We start from the raw sequence: 13960 nt of genomic DNA on the forward strand, positions 1-13960 counted from the left end.
GCAGTCACCCTGGGGTCACATGAGGTACAGTGCTGGTCTCCTGAGGGCATATTCTGCTGAGGTCAAGGACAGGCCCCTATGGAGGAGAACCAGTGAACACTTAGGGACATCTCTTGTCATTCTTTTCTTCCTTCCTTCCTTTCTTTCTCTTTTTCTCTTTCCACCCGGAAGAGGTAAAGCTTGACAAGAAAAAAGTAAATGACTTTCTAGACCATCCATATTTCAGGGCTGCCTCATGGACCTGTCCTTATTTTCTCAATAAAAACCCTCCAAGGAACTAAGATGTTCTATGTGTTCCATGCACGCTCACCTGTGTGCCTGCCCCACACAGTCCCCCATCTTCCCTTCCCTCTTCCAACACTTCACTTTGCTTATTCAATGGCAAAGATTGCTGTGAGTTCCAGCATGGTGTCTGCCTCACCCCCTTCATGACTGTCTTGCTGACTCAATAGCCTTTGTTCTGGCTGTTCGGGAACCCTCATCTGTCCTCTGCTCAGGGACACTGCTCATCATTAGCAACACCCACCTGTATTCCTCACTGTTCAGGCCCTGGGAAATCGGCTGTCCTGACCTGGGACAGCTTTAAATATAAGAAATTGCTACCTTCCACCGCTGGGGTCAGAAGGCTGGGTGTGTGGTCCAAGGCTCTTGGAGGTGTTTTGCATCCTCCCAGAATCTCCTCTCACCTCCCTAAGAAACTCTACTACCAGGAGACCTCCAACCAACACCCTCCATTAGGTGCTGAGCTGTCAATATTTCCAGCCCAGAAAGACCACAGCCTGTGCTTTGCAACAGGGAAAACCCTCCCCTCTACCTCCAGTCCATCCAAGTGCCCCCACCATTCCTCAGCTCGCACAGCCCACAGACGGTTTCTGAGTCTGTACAGCAGGGGAAGTCCCATAGGTGTCAGGTCCTGAGTCTCTTAGACCAGCTACCATGTTCCACTCAAACCTACATGACGAGTCCATGGTCCTCTGGTAGTGCAGGGGCCCCTCCCATGTTCCTCTTCTGGCACTGTTGCTGGATCTCCTTCCTCCTTAAGTCAGGGGAAAGAGCTTGGTTTCTCTGGGCCTGCGAGTGGGGAAAGGTAGGAGGAGATGAGCGGGCTAGAGTCCAGTCTATTCTGCATCCTGTGGGCCCATGACTCTGGTGGGTGGAAGCAGAGGGGGTAATGGGACAGCGAGGCTCTTGGCCTGCTTAGTGGCTCGGGATTTAGGGCACATTCAATTGGAGGCTGAACCTAGTGGAGCATGTTGGTCAGCAAGCAATTTCTGCATGTGTAGGAACTGAACCAGTTCACCAAGCTCTCTCAAAACTAATAAACACTCTTACTTCTGGCAACAGGGGAAGGGCAGACGATGTTCCAGGAAACTCCTCTTTAATCTCCTGGGAACATTCTGACAGGGTCTTTGAAGATACAACAAATGTCTGCTTTGGTTAAGAAGACATTGGGTGATTTGAAGGTACATTCTGGTAATGTAGAAAACTACAGTACTTCAAAATTAAAATCCTATTTTATGATTTAGAATCTACTGTACTTAGATGACTGATAAATTGTTTAATGAAGGCATTGGTAAAAATAAAAGCTGAGAGCTACAGAGATTTTTTGTTTTTGTTTTTGTTTTTGCATTACCTGGGCCTCTCACTTTTGGGGCCTCTCCGGTTGCGGAGCGCAGGCTCCGGAGGCGCTGGCTCAGCGGCCATGGCTCACGGGCCCAGCCGCTCTGCGGCATGTGGGATCTTCCCGGACCAGAGCACAAACCCGTATATCCTGCATCGGCAGGCAGACTCGCAACCACTTCGTCCCCAGGGAAGCAGGAGAGCTAAAGAGTTTTAACATTACTTTCTATTTTCATAAATTTTACATTATAGTCTAAAACTGTGGCATGCTTACCTATTTGTCCATCTATCTCTCCTTCTCCCTCTCTCCGTAGTGTCAAGATGTTCGTCGCTATTTGGTAGGTGCCAATTCTTCTGCAACACGCACACTTCATTGTGTAGGAGAAGTGGTAACGTTTGTTCACAGGAGTGTAAGTGAGGAGGTGATGTGCGGGCGGGCTGGGCCACTGCAATGTGGTGAAAGAAGGACAGGCATTGTCCACGGGGGCTGGCCCCTGGACCCTAGGCTCCTGCTTTTATCCAGACATCTGGGGCACCCTGATTCACTCTTGACCCAGTAAACAAGGAGCCTAGAATATCTCTGTGAGCAGTCCTGGCCAGGAGCCCTTCACATACTTCTCTCCATTTACATCGTGGGCATGGAGTTCTCTCAAAGATCTTCAAAGTTCTCAGTTCTTCTGATTTCTATAGTCTTCGCTTTTCTTCATGCCAAGGATGTCACTAAATAAATTAGCCTATGTATGATTAATATGAACATATAGTGTTGATATATTAATAAATATTATTATATTAAAATAATATTAGTATATCATATTTAACATTTTATTTACATTATATGTACATTTATTTATATAGTATTATTTTATTATAATAAATTAAATTAATATATATAAATAAGCTATTAATATGAATATATATTACACCTGTGAGTCAGGATTTGCCTCCTGGGTGCTCAGCTCTTCCCACTGAGCCAGACTGTTTGCCTGAAAAAATGAAGACTTCAGGGCAAAGTGAAATGTGAGGGGGAGGTGGGCAGAGAAGACCCAACCTGCAGTCACAGTGAAGAATGAGGTGTGTTCTCAAGACCAGCTTGAAGTGCACATTCTTAGTGAGGAGAGTGGATGCAAACACTGTCGCCCGCCCCGTGCGCCCCATCTGGAGTGGAGAGGGGAGGAAGCCTCCTCCAGGTATTTCTTCACCGGCTCCTCCCACCGGACCCCCTCTCCTCCCCAGTCTCTGCTGTGACACTTGTTTTTGGACATCTGGAGGTGAATTTAACCCTCCCCCACTGTTCTCCTCCCTCCTGTCTCTTTTCTTTCCCTTCATTGAGACTCTCAGGCCTGCTATCAGGTTGGCTGGGGGCCACAGCCAGTCGTAAGCACCTTCCCTGCAGCCAGTGAGCTGGCCTTGCCCCATCTTCCTCCTTTTAGAGCTGTGATAACTGGGTACCTGCTGTCACTGGAGACTTTCCCTGCTGTTATTCTCCCCTCGCCAGGTGGTTGGATGTGCAGGACAACTAAAGGCGACTCTGACTTTCCCCGGGTGTGCATGGTAGCACCTATTGTAGTTTGCTAAGGCTAGCCACCTAAGCACAGGCTGTGCGTTGTTTTAAGATATAGCCCAAAAATACAATAAGAAAAAAGCTCCCCTGATAAGGTTGGCGTGACTAAATATATTCAGAACTTCATTGAGCCTATTCTCATACACTCAATTTACTACAGCTTTAGAGGTTTCTAATTTCTACTCAGATTTGCAAAGATTGGTCACTGCGAAATTTATTAGCTGTCATTGTATTCCAGATGGCAGAGTAAACAGGGACTAAAGGTAGAAACACCTGCAAAATACCTAATATGGTCAAAATTGTCCGACTACTTTTAAAACGTTATTGATTAACCATCCAGACAAATGAGAAATGCCAGAGAAAAGTCAAATAGAGACATGTATTCATTCAGCCAAAAAGATGAACGAAGTGAGAGGTGAGGTGAGGAAGCTGGCCCAGTGTGGGCGGTGGGACCAGGCAGCTGTGGAGGCAGCTCTACCACATCCTTCACAGGGCTGCTCTCTCAGCCCCCCAGACGGGCAGCTTTTCTTGGTAAACTCAGTGTAAGGATATCAGCCATTCATCAGGCACTTCTTTGGCTTCACACGTGAGCAGGACCCTTGTAGCTGCAAGGTTTACAAATTAGATCCTCTGCAGTGGCTAGTCTGTGTTCTGTGCTCTCCTCAACTGAGGCTGCTTCTGGTGTCTATCACAGAACCTATAACACGTCCTGAGTGTCCAGGCTTACAGCGGTGCTGCTTGAGACTGGGCTGTGACATATCCATGTCTGGCATGTAGCAGGCATTGAATGAATATTTATTGGGGACAAGGAGGCTAAACTGCACAAGCATCTACTCCTAAGCTGCTTCACACAGCTTGTGACTGCAGCTGAGCTCCGGAGACTTCACTGCCTGTGGTGGGGGCTAAAGCTCTCACAGCTTGTTTCATCTGCATGTTGCTTTCCCCCTGATAATATGATCCTTTTAGCGTCTCCTCCTAGAGTTTTGCATTGACCAAGTGAGAAAGACCAAAGTTGTTCCAGTCTTGTGTCAGGCTTTTAAAGCTCAACTACACTGAAAGCTCATGAGAGGTACAGTATCACGTGGGGGTGACTTTCAACAAGAGTTGTCACAGTGGCACTAACCTCAACAAGTCTATTCACTTTTTGTATAGAGGTTTTAGTCCAATACTCTGCTCAAAAAGTTCAGAAGGCACACTTTGTGATATTTAAGCCCTTTGCTCTTGCTCTAGGGCAAGATTTCTCAACCTGGGGATTAACGACATTCTGAGCTGGATAACTTCTCGCTGTGGGAGCTGTCCCGTGAATTCTGTGATGTTGAGCAGCAGCCCTGTCCTCTACCCACTAGCATCTCCTCAGGCGTGACAACCCAGAATGTCTCTGGTTACATCCATTAGTCCTCTGGAGATAGGGGATTGAGGAAAAATTCCTCAGCTGAAAATTTTTTCTCAAGTGGCACCAGTAGATTGCAAGGAGAACAAAAACGACACCAACAAAAGACTCACCAAGACTTGCCCAGTGATGGAATTATGACAAACTAAAGAATAGGCTTTCCTTGTGTAGTATATTCAGGCTATTTTTGGATACTTCTGTGCAGAGCTGACTCGAAGTCCTCCATCCCTTAGTGGTATTTGGCCCAAGGCCCCAAGATGTCTTTACCTAAAGTGTGTTTAATGTCACGTTTGTTTAATATATTCCCCCAGATGTGCCCCTCTGTGTGCCTGCATCAACAGCGTGTATCTACTTAGATTATACAATGTGAGAAAATAGAATCCTCATTATTTCAATAGCCTCCAGGGTAACAACTCACAATGAACCTAAAGTAATTTTACTGATAATAGTGAGATTTTGTTACAAGAATATGTAGTAAATATTAGGAAACAATCTATTTTACAATAATAATTCAAAATGAAGTTAAAGAAATTTAATCATCACGACTGTTTACCACCAGAATCAGGTAGTGTAGCATGTTAGGTGGTGCAGCAGGGTGAAGATGACAAGACAAATATCTCTAACGTGTTCCCCACTTACTCATCTCTAATATATAGAGCACCACACAGGGTGCACACAGATGTGCCACCCACACATCTGGCCCAGAAAACACTCACTGCCCAGGTGCTGGAGTGCCATCAACAGGCAACTTCCAGCCAAGATCCCCTCAGGCAGCGTCACCCATGCATGGGTCCCTCTCAGGGCTACCACACCCAATGGTCAAGTGCAGAGAGGCACTTACAACACCTGTGATGGCCACATATGCTTCAGAGCCCCCATGGGCTGAGCCAAGGCTTCCTCGGGGCCGGACTCCTGTTCAACTATGTCATCTGGCCAATACGGCTCCCTCTCTGCCCTGTCACAGAGGTTGACACTTAAGTTGCACTCTGCTTGCCAAAATCCATGTAAACATTCCCTTCCAGAGAAACTGACATGTGACGGTGGGGAAGCAGTGATGAGAGGGAATTGGGAGCTAGACTGCTCCACAGTTGGAAGTAGCAAGGACCCTTCCACGGGCTAGGTGGGGCACCCATAGTGTCTGGAATAGGCGATGGTCCAGGTGTGCAAACTCTCACAGGTGACAGGGTAGTAATTGCTAGTCACCATCGAAACAAGAAGAGGAGCTTCCGGGTAGAAAGAAAACAGAAAAAGCTGAACCCCCCACCCAGACCCAGGATTTTGACAAAGATATTTTCACATATTGAGGTATGGGGACGTCGTCTGGCTTATACAGGAGTTAACTTGAGTGTTATGCATACTAGAATAGCCTGCGTGTGGCCTATCAAACATACATTGTGCTTCTGCTTTAATTATTAAAGAAAAGAGTGCATTGACCAGAAGTAAAGAATGTACATGTTAAAAATAAAGATGAAATGCCTCCCTTCCTGGGATGCCAATCCTGAAGCTCCTTCAATAATAAGCCTCATTTCCCAGGTGCCAAGGCCATGCTGACTCTCTGTGTATGAGCTGATCTGTTTTTTGTTTGTTTGTTTTGTTTTTGTTTTTTCCCTGAAACCTTAAAGGAAAGTATCCCTGACTTGTTTAATGTTCTTTGTTCTGACAATATATAAAACTTTGCTGAAAACCATGCTTACCTGAGACAGGTCATCAGAGCTATTTTAGCGGTTGTCTTCCAGGCTGTAGTCCACAGTTTGGCTCAAATCAGATGCTTTTCTATTCCTATTATAGATTGTTTATTGATTATTTTCATCAACAATTTATTAGTTAAAGTAGCCAGGCTCCAAGTCCCAGACGAGGTTAGTCAGCCACTCACCAGAGGTCTGCTAGCCCGTGGGACGTTAGCGCCGTGAGAGGGACCCTAACTTGGTACTGGAATTCAGGAGGATGCCCCTGAGCGTTGAAGCCCACACTCTTCTGATCCCTGTGAGCCTGCAGAAATGGCCAACCGTCCCTGTGTAGACCAGGTGCCGCCCGTCCATCCTGTTCTTGCAATGAGAATGAGTGCTTGGTCCCTTCTTACTGCTCAACTTCCACCCTTTCAGCTACCAGCCCTAGGGAGAAAGTGGTAACCCCAAAGAACACCACAAATTGCCTCAGTGCTCATATGAATAGTCGGAGGAAGTAGTTGAAGGAGTAGAAGGAGTGAGATTTCACCAGAGCTGGAAAATTGCATCCAGATGCGTCACCTGTGAGTAACGACCCCAGCTGCCACCATCCCTTTTGCCTTCCAGGTGTAGGGGGTCTGCGGTATCCTTGCTAAGTCTATTTTTCGCCATTCCCGGCCCTTCCCTATCATCACCCCTTCACCTTGAAACATATTCAAGAAATTTGATTAAAAAGAAAATGTGTTCAGCTACAGCCAGTGGAAAACCTGCTATGATGGGTATTAAGAACAAGTAGAACCATTCCCAGGCATTGAACTATGGCTTCATCCAATCGTGCCTAAGAAGGAACCAGTTAAAAGAGTGGTATGCTATGAACAGAAAGAAATCTTTACAGTGACTGGAGAGTTATTCTATTTAGAAAAAGAGAGGGTCTTTTTATCCAACCCCAAGGTTATTCCACACAGAAAGAGATAAAAAAAGACCCTTTTTCCACACCAACAGGTGGATAAAGGAGCCATCAAATTTGTACTCAAAGGAGTTGATATCACGTGTCTACACTTAGCTTCTCGAGGAGCTAAGCTTTGCTCCGCTTCAGTAGATAGGATTGTTGCAATTGAGGCAGAAGGAAAACAGCTTGCTCTGGGTGCTGCAGTCGTGAAGATGTCTGCAGATGATGCTGAGAAAGTCAACACAGCAACTGGCATTGAAACATGTATTATATAAAAGGTGGGCTGTGGCACATAAAAGCATATAAGTAAGTCTCAGATGGAATGCACTTGGGCTCCACATGGATGTGGTGCAATATCTGTGTTTGTGTGTGTGTGTGACAGCATGACTACAACGTCCCTGTGATTATGCTGAATAAATTCTACACATGCAGAAAAGAGAACCCAACAAATAAACAACTATTGCCGCCTTGCTCGGAAAGAGTGCAGACCAGCTGCCCCTGTGTCCTCTCCTGGCCATCAGGCTATAACTCCCCCAAAAGAGCTTCATGACCCAGCCAGTGTGCTGGTGGGACTGTGAGAAGACAAATGGGACTGAATTCTCAGTGTGTCACCTGAGATGCCCTCATGTGAGCGTCTGGACAGGACCGAGCATGGAAGAGTCAAGTGTAGGGGCACTGAACTTGCTGGAGGGTTTTCCTCTCGACATCCCTGCGGAGTCATAGCCCTCTCAGCCCTTCATGGTGGAGAAGGGAAATGATGAGACGCCTTAGCCCCTACACATGGACAGGCAGCTCCCGGCTCTTGCGGACTTCCAAAGCCTCATGCTAAGAACTGACTTGTAATAACTTTGTTTTTGTCATTAATGTACTAGATATTTTTAGTAGCATTAATCTGAAAACGGGTTATTACCACCGATGTCAGTAATGGAATTAGCTGCGCTAGAGATAACCTACAGTTTAACCTAAAGTTTACAACGAAGTTTTCGCCTCAAAGTTTTAAGGAATTCAAGACGAGGCTAGAATAAGACAAGACACCACAGAAACTGCTTGGTGACTGGGCTTTATATTCACTTTAAAGAAAATTATCTCTAAAAACTTAGAAACGTTTAATTATGCATATTGTTATTAGCATGAAGGTGAGAGATAGAAATGAAATATGAACCTAGATATGCTTATAGCAGTGTTATGTGGTTCTGTGGAAAGCTTTCTGCAGTGTTCTCAAATAGCAGTGGAAAACCCCAAAGCAGGAAATCGTGACACCTCAAAGTCATGCTGTTACCCGACAAAAGCAAGCTGCAAGGCAACACACAGTATTTAAGACAAGTAAAAATGAAACTTTATTATCTGTGAGTAAATAAAAGTATATTTGAAAAATTTTTTTTTAAGTTGTCAGAATATATACAAATGAACCATGGATACCTTGATACGTGTGAATGAGAAATTGTACTTTTCCTCTGAAGTATTCAGGGGTTTTTTTGTGTGTACTTGGAACTCAGGATGAACTTGAACAAGAGTGTACACTGTTTGTATTTTAAAACACGCGCACACATGCACAATTTTACATGTGATAACAGAAATGTCTTGTCATACAGCCTACAGTCAAGTCAAATAGTAAGTTACGTGGAAGAGAATGGGTTTTTATTTAAGGATTAGAGACAGAACACACTCGAAGCACAAATAATAAAACCCTCACTGCACAGTAGTCACTAGAACATTCCTTGAGCACTCGCTGGGTTTAAGCCAGCTTGGAAATCAGTTATTTGTCTAAACTAAGTGAGAATTTATGCCCGGTTCCTAGAAAGCATATGTTTTAATTAACTTGCCTGCCAGTGTCTCTCCAGGGAAGAAAATATACATTTTATTTTCAAAACTCGTCTGGGCCTGTTCTATCATGGATTGGTCCATTAAAAACAAAACACCCAAATCAATATTCTAAAATACTATTTTTGCTTACCTGAAACCTTCCTCCTTTTTAGAGCTTTTTATTTTCTGTCATCTGTTCAACACAGTGTAAAGTAAATACAGTCGAGTCCACAGCAGGGGCCGCTACTCAGGGGGCTCGGGGCTTCGGACATCACTAGGAGTTGAAATGGCAAAGAGCATGTTTGATGCAGAGCCCTAAAAGCATTTTGGTACTGGATAATCTGCATCTACAGAAAGCACATGATAGCCTGATACTGTTTCCTACATCTGCCACAATTTAAAATAATTTTCTAATGTTTTATTTTCTGTAACCTGAGATTGGGAATGTTGGGGAGAGGGTATAAATATAACTATTTATGTAACTCGTTCTAAATAGAGTATAATTAGAAAGTATAATTAGACTTGAGTCTAATTCCCCTTCATATCCTAGTTTCTGTGGCTCTCAGTAGATAAGGCTCAGGTTCCAGTCCCAGCTCATTTCTACAGAGAGGACAGTAGGTGGCACCATCAACCAGTTTAAAACACAGTTCACTGGTTTGGTTTGTTGTTAACCAGTTTACCACACTTGAGCAGGAACCTAAATAGTTTTGTGCATAAGTGCATTAAGTCCTGGCCATTGTCACGGGAGAATAATCCTAGAAGAGCACAAAGCCATTTAAATAGATCTGTATGAAGTATTTACAAATAACCACAGGAAGAGACTTTGCCTCTCTGTAGATCGAGATTATCCAATAATTAAATGCGTTTAGGGTTTGTGTCATAAATACTCTTTGCCACTTTAATTTCTGGTAATGAGAAAAGTCTGCCTGTGACCATCCCTAAACTAGTTTGTCCTTTGACCCTGGCCAGGCACATAGACTTTATATATTTAGGTTTTCTTGTCTGGGGGAACAAAAAAACTTGACCTAGCTGCTCACAAGTGGAAAACAAAGTATTAGACCTTAAAATGTTCCAGTAGAGTGCAGATCAAACACTCCCGATTCTAGACACTTCATAGGATGTTTTTAAACCTTTTCAGCCACCACTCGCTCTTGACTCAGAAAGCTTACTTTACTAGGTACTGTTCACAATGGAAATGTGTTGAAATCACTGCAGCTATGTTCTACTCCAGTGCACAAGGATCTCTACAGACTAGGAACAGTGTTAAATATTCTGAAAGGGTAAATCCAGGGCATTTAATTTTATTTGAATAAAAACCTGTGCACAAACACATTTTATACATGACTTCAGGGAGGCCACAGGCTCCCTGGGCTCCCTAAGCCCCTCAGATTAAGATCTCCTGACCTGGGAGTGAAAGAAAACAAATGCACCCCTACCACCTTCCCCATTCAGACCTCTGGTCCCACCCCAGCCACACCCGTGGGAAGGCAGGTCGACACTCAGCACACATACTGTCCCAGCTGCAAGGCGGTCAGACGTGTTATATGAAGCAGATCCGCCACAGAGCACCTCTGCTTCCTACATCCTCCTGGCCCAGAAAAAGATTTAGAAAAAGCACAGAGGAGAACATCAACTCAGCAGAGCAGTCTCGAAGCACAAGGGAGCGCAGAAACAGGAAGCACAAATAAGCCCAGGGAATGACTGACTTCTGACGTTTTTGTTGATAACAGATCTGAGTGAAGTTTCCCTGCTCCCTGCTGATGGCATCTCTGTATCTGCAGGCACTTTCTCTTTGCCTCGCAGTGAAATGCAACTGCTTGTCAGAAGGCCGATCTCTTCTGTCATCCATAGGTCGCCTTCTCGGGGCTGTCATCCCTGTAACCCTGGACTGTATGCTGATTGTTCCATTTGTTGTTAACACTTCTATAAACGGAGATCTAACTGCCAAGAGTTCAAAATCCCAGTGGTCTGTCAGGTCCCACCACCAATTCACTCCCCAGAGTCATCTCTGAAGTGGGTAAAAATGCCACAAACTCAGGACTGAAGATACTACTGTGGGAACATGAAATACATTTAGAACCTTAGAAAGTCTAAATGTAAAGGTATTTGTTTTCCTTTAAAGTCTGATAAGAAGATGACCCTCTTGCTTATCTTGTCTAAAGAATAAAGATGGACAGGTACTTATCTGAAGATAAGCTACAAAATTTGAGACTGAAGAATGGAATTAAAAGAGAATTGTCTCATGCAGAATAACTACTCGGGTTTGAGAATTTGAGAGCAAAAAGAAAAGGATTCAAGAAAAGATCTTATTATTAGAGCTGAGACCATATGCGATTTAGTCAAATTTCTTTTTCTGAAGGCCAGATCGCCTTGTACAGACTTGTACAGACACAAGGGTGCAACTTTCTTCTCTACTGATCTACAGAGGGGTCCACAGCCACCACTCCAGACCACCGCATTGTGCAGCACTCGAGATGCTCAGGACTCTCTCCTATGTATCCCTGGGGAGTGACTCCCAAATGATCCATCCACTGGGCCTAGCTCTACATGCTTTTAAACACTCTTTAAACCTCTGAAGAGAGCTCTCCTCTCTTCCACATGAAATATCCCCTCACATCTCCTCACTGTTAACATGGCTGCTGGTTTTACAATCAGTCTTAAGATATGGTCTCCTGACTAATGTTTCTTATTATAATAAAGTCAACGGTTTTATACAATATCTTACTGGCATTATTAATATGTCAGATGCAGAGAAAGAATTCAAATATTAAGGCAAATAATTGTCCTCCTAGCCTTATGAATTATCTAAGTATTGTCTCAACTGATAATGAATGTACAGAGCCTTTTCATAGGGAAAAATGGGGAAAAAGGTAAGAAAATTAGATCAAGCTTAATTCATAAAATTAGCAGCGGTAGATGTTCTTTCTAAGGAAGAACACAAAGGATTATGAATCAGAAAACTGCTTCCAAAGTGAAAGAAAAGAAGCAAAAGCCACCAGAAAATTCTCATGAGTAGACATTTTAGGGAAGCCGGATAATCTTTCTGGAAAAACAAATTGGACTTTCATTCAGTTGGTAGAAATCGTGCTATAATTTTTAATTTTTAGAGATTTAAAAAGAATTTAATGTCCGCATTTATGAGAAGTTGATAATATGTGTAGAAGGTTCAAAAACCTATAAATATTATATACTTTATGTTGTATTCTGCCATCCGCCCTTGCCCAGGACCCCTGTCTTCAAAGTCAGCCACTGTGGTTGATTTTCCAAGTATCATTCCAGAGTGTCATTTTATGGGTATACAAGAAAATGTGAATATATATTTTCCTTCACTCCACATTTTAATACATAAGTAGTTGTATAATGTTTCATTACATCTTCCTTATATTCAGTTGAAAAATATCTGGGGAAAAAAACTTCTATCAGGACGTTGTTTCCTACAAAGCAGTCCACTGAGTGGATGATGTACTATAATGCATATTGCCAGTCCATATTAGGATAAACACTAATAGTCAACCATCTTTTGACATTACAAACAATGCTGCAATGCATAACTTTGGTCTATGTTATTCTACTGCTAAAATCTGTATAGGATAGTTTCTAAAGGATTTGTAGCCTAAAGTATTTCTAACTGAAATAACATTTGATAAGATGTTACCAGTAAGATAGCAGGTACTGAGTTTTTCTGAGGAACCTAGAAGTGGTCATTTCTCTTTATTTTATTATAAATTCAACCTCTCCTCTACCAGATTTCTCCCCGATCTGTATTTGAAAACATTTTCCAACCTCTTCTACCCTTGTGACTTCTCTATAATCTGTTCCTCTTCTTAGCAGTGTCATTCATTCTCATGCCCACCACAGTCTGACATGGTCTCTAACTGCTGTCTGCTCATCTCTCGTTGTCCATCATTGCTCAACCCACTCCACTGGAGAAACACTCAACATGGCCAGACATCTTGTTGAGTATGAAAAAATGGATCATGGATGATTCTGACTCACTGAGCCTGGATGAGAGGAGACATCCAGAGGGGAGTTTAAAGTAGCTGGGGAAGGAGAAGAGGATTTAGGTTTCATCCATGGTCATCATTCAGGGGAAGATGCTACTGAGACTTTACATAGGAGCAGGAGAAGACAGAGTTAGATGCAAATACTTTCAGTGGCCCAGAAATTACAGGTGAACTGAGAGGAAGGGACTCCAAAGGAAGAGCAAGGGAGAGAACACAGTGAGTTGGGAGGCCCAGGGGGCGATAATTTGTGTGGCAGGGCATCCAAAAGGAAGGAGCTACCCAGAGAGAGACCTCCACCACTGCCTGATTATCCCTCTGAGTCTCTGTCGAGTACTAATCTGAGCACACACAGGTGAAATTTCACAAGGCTGGGAAGGAACAATTTCTGCAGAAAGAACAATTACTGGAAAACTGTACATTAAATAATTTCCAAAGTTCATGTATGGCTGAGAATCCTCACCAGCCAGAGTGAAGAAACCTCCTTGAATACATGGGGCATTCAATTAAGACACCAGAAATTGTGCATATTAGAAGTGGAACTAATCACAAGCCCTAGAATAAAGGATACTCTAGGATACTCTAGAACTGCACTAACAAACCTTAAAAATGAGACTTTAAAGGGTCTAAGTGATATGCAAGTAATCGTTTCCTACCAGAAAAAAAAATTTAAATTAACACTTTAAAAAACATAGAAAAAAGCCCCACTTCTATCACCCAGGAAACTTCAAGGGATTTAGGGACATTGTGTGAGACCCCAGGTCAGATACACACACACACACACACACACACACACACACACACACACACACACACATATATATATACTGCAACTACATTAGAATATTCAAGAAATTGACTACTTTCTGGAAAAATATGAATTCTCAAAAGCAATATTTAAAACAACTAAAACGAAAGAAAAATAAGCTAGAAAGCACATAAAGTTTTCCAACAATTACTTCTGAAAATCGT

General features: G+C 43.3%; 1 long non-coding RNA gene across 1 annotated transcript in view; it reads right to left on the bottom strand.

The window, feature by feature from the left end:
* LOC137218232 (uncharacterized) overlaps window positions 1-13960 on the bottom strand; it is a 1013945-nt gene that overhangs the window by 783996 nt on the left and 215989 nt on the right. The window lies entirely within an intron of this gene.

Source organism: Pseudorca crassidens, unplaced genomic scaffold (genome assembly GCF_039906515.1).
Source record: "Pseudorca crassidens isolate mPseCra1 unplaced genomic scaffold, mPseCra1.hap1 Scaffold_64, whole genome shotgun sequence".
Lineage (NCBI taxonomy): Eukaryota > Metazoa > Chordata > Mammalia > Artiodactyla > Delphinidae > Pseudorca > Pseudorca crassidens.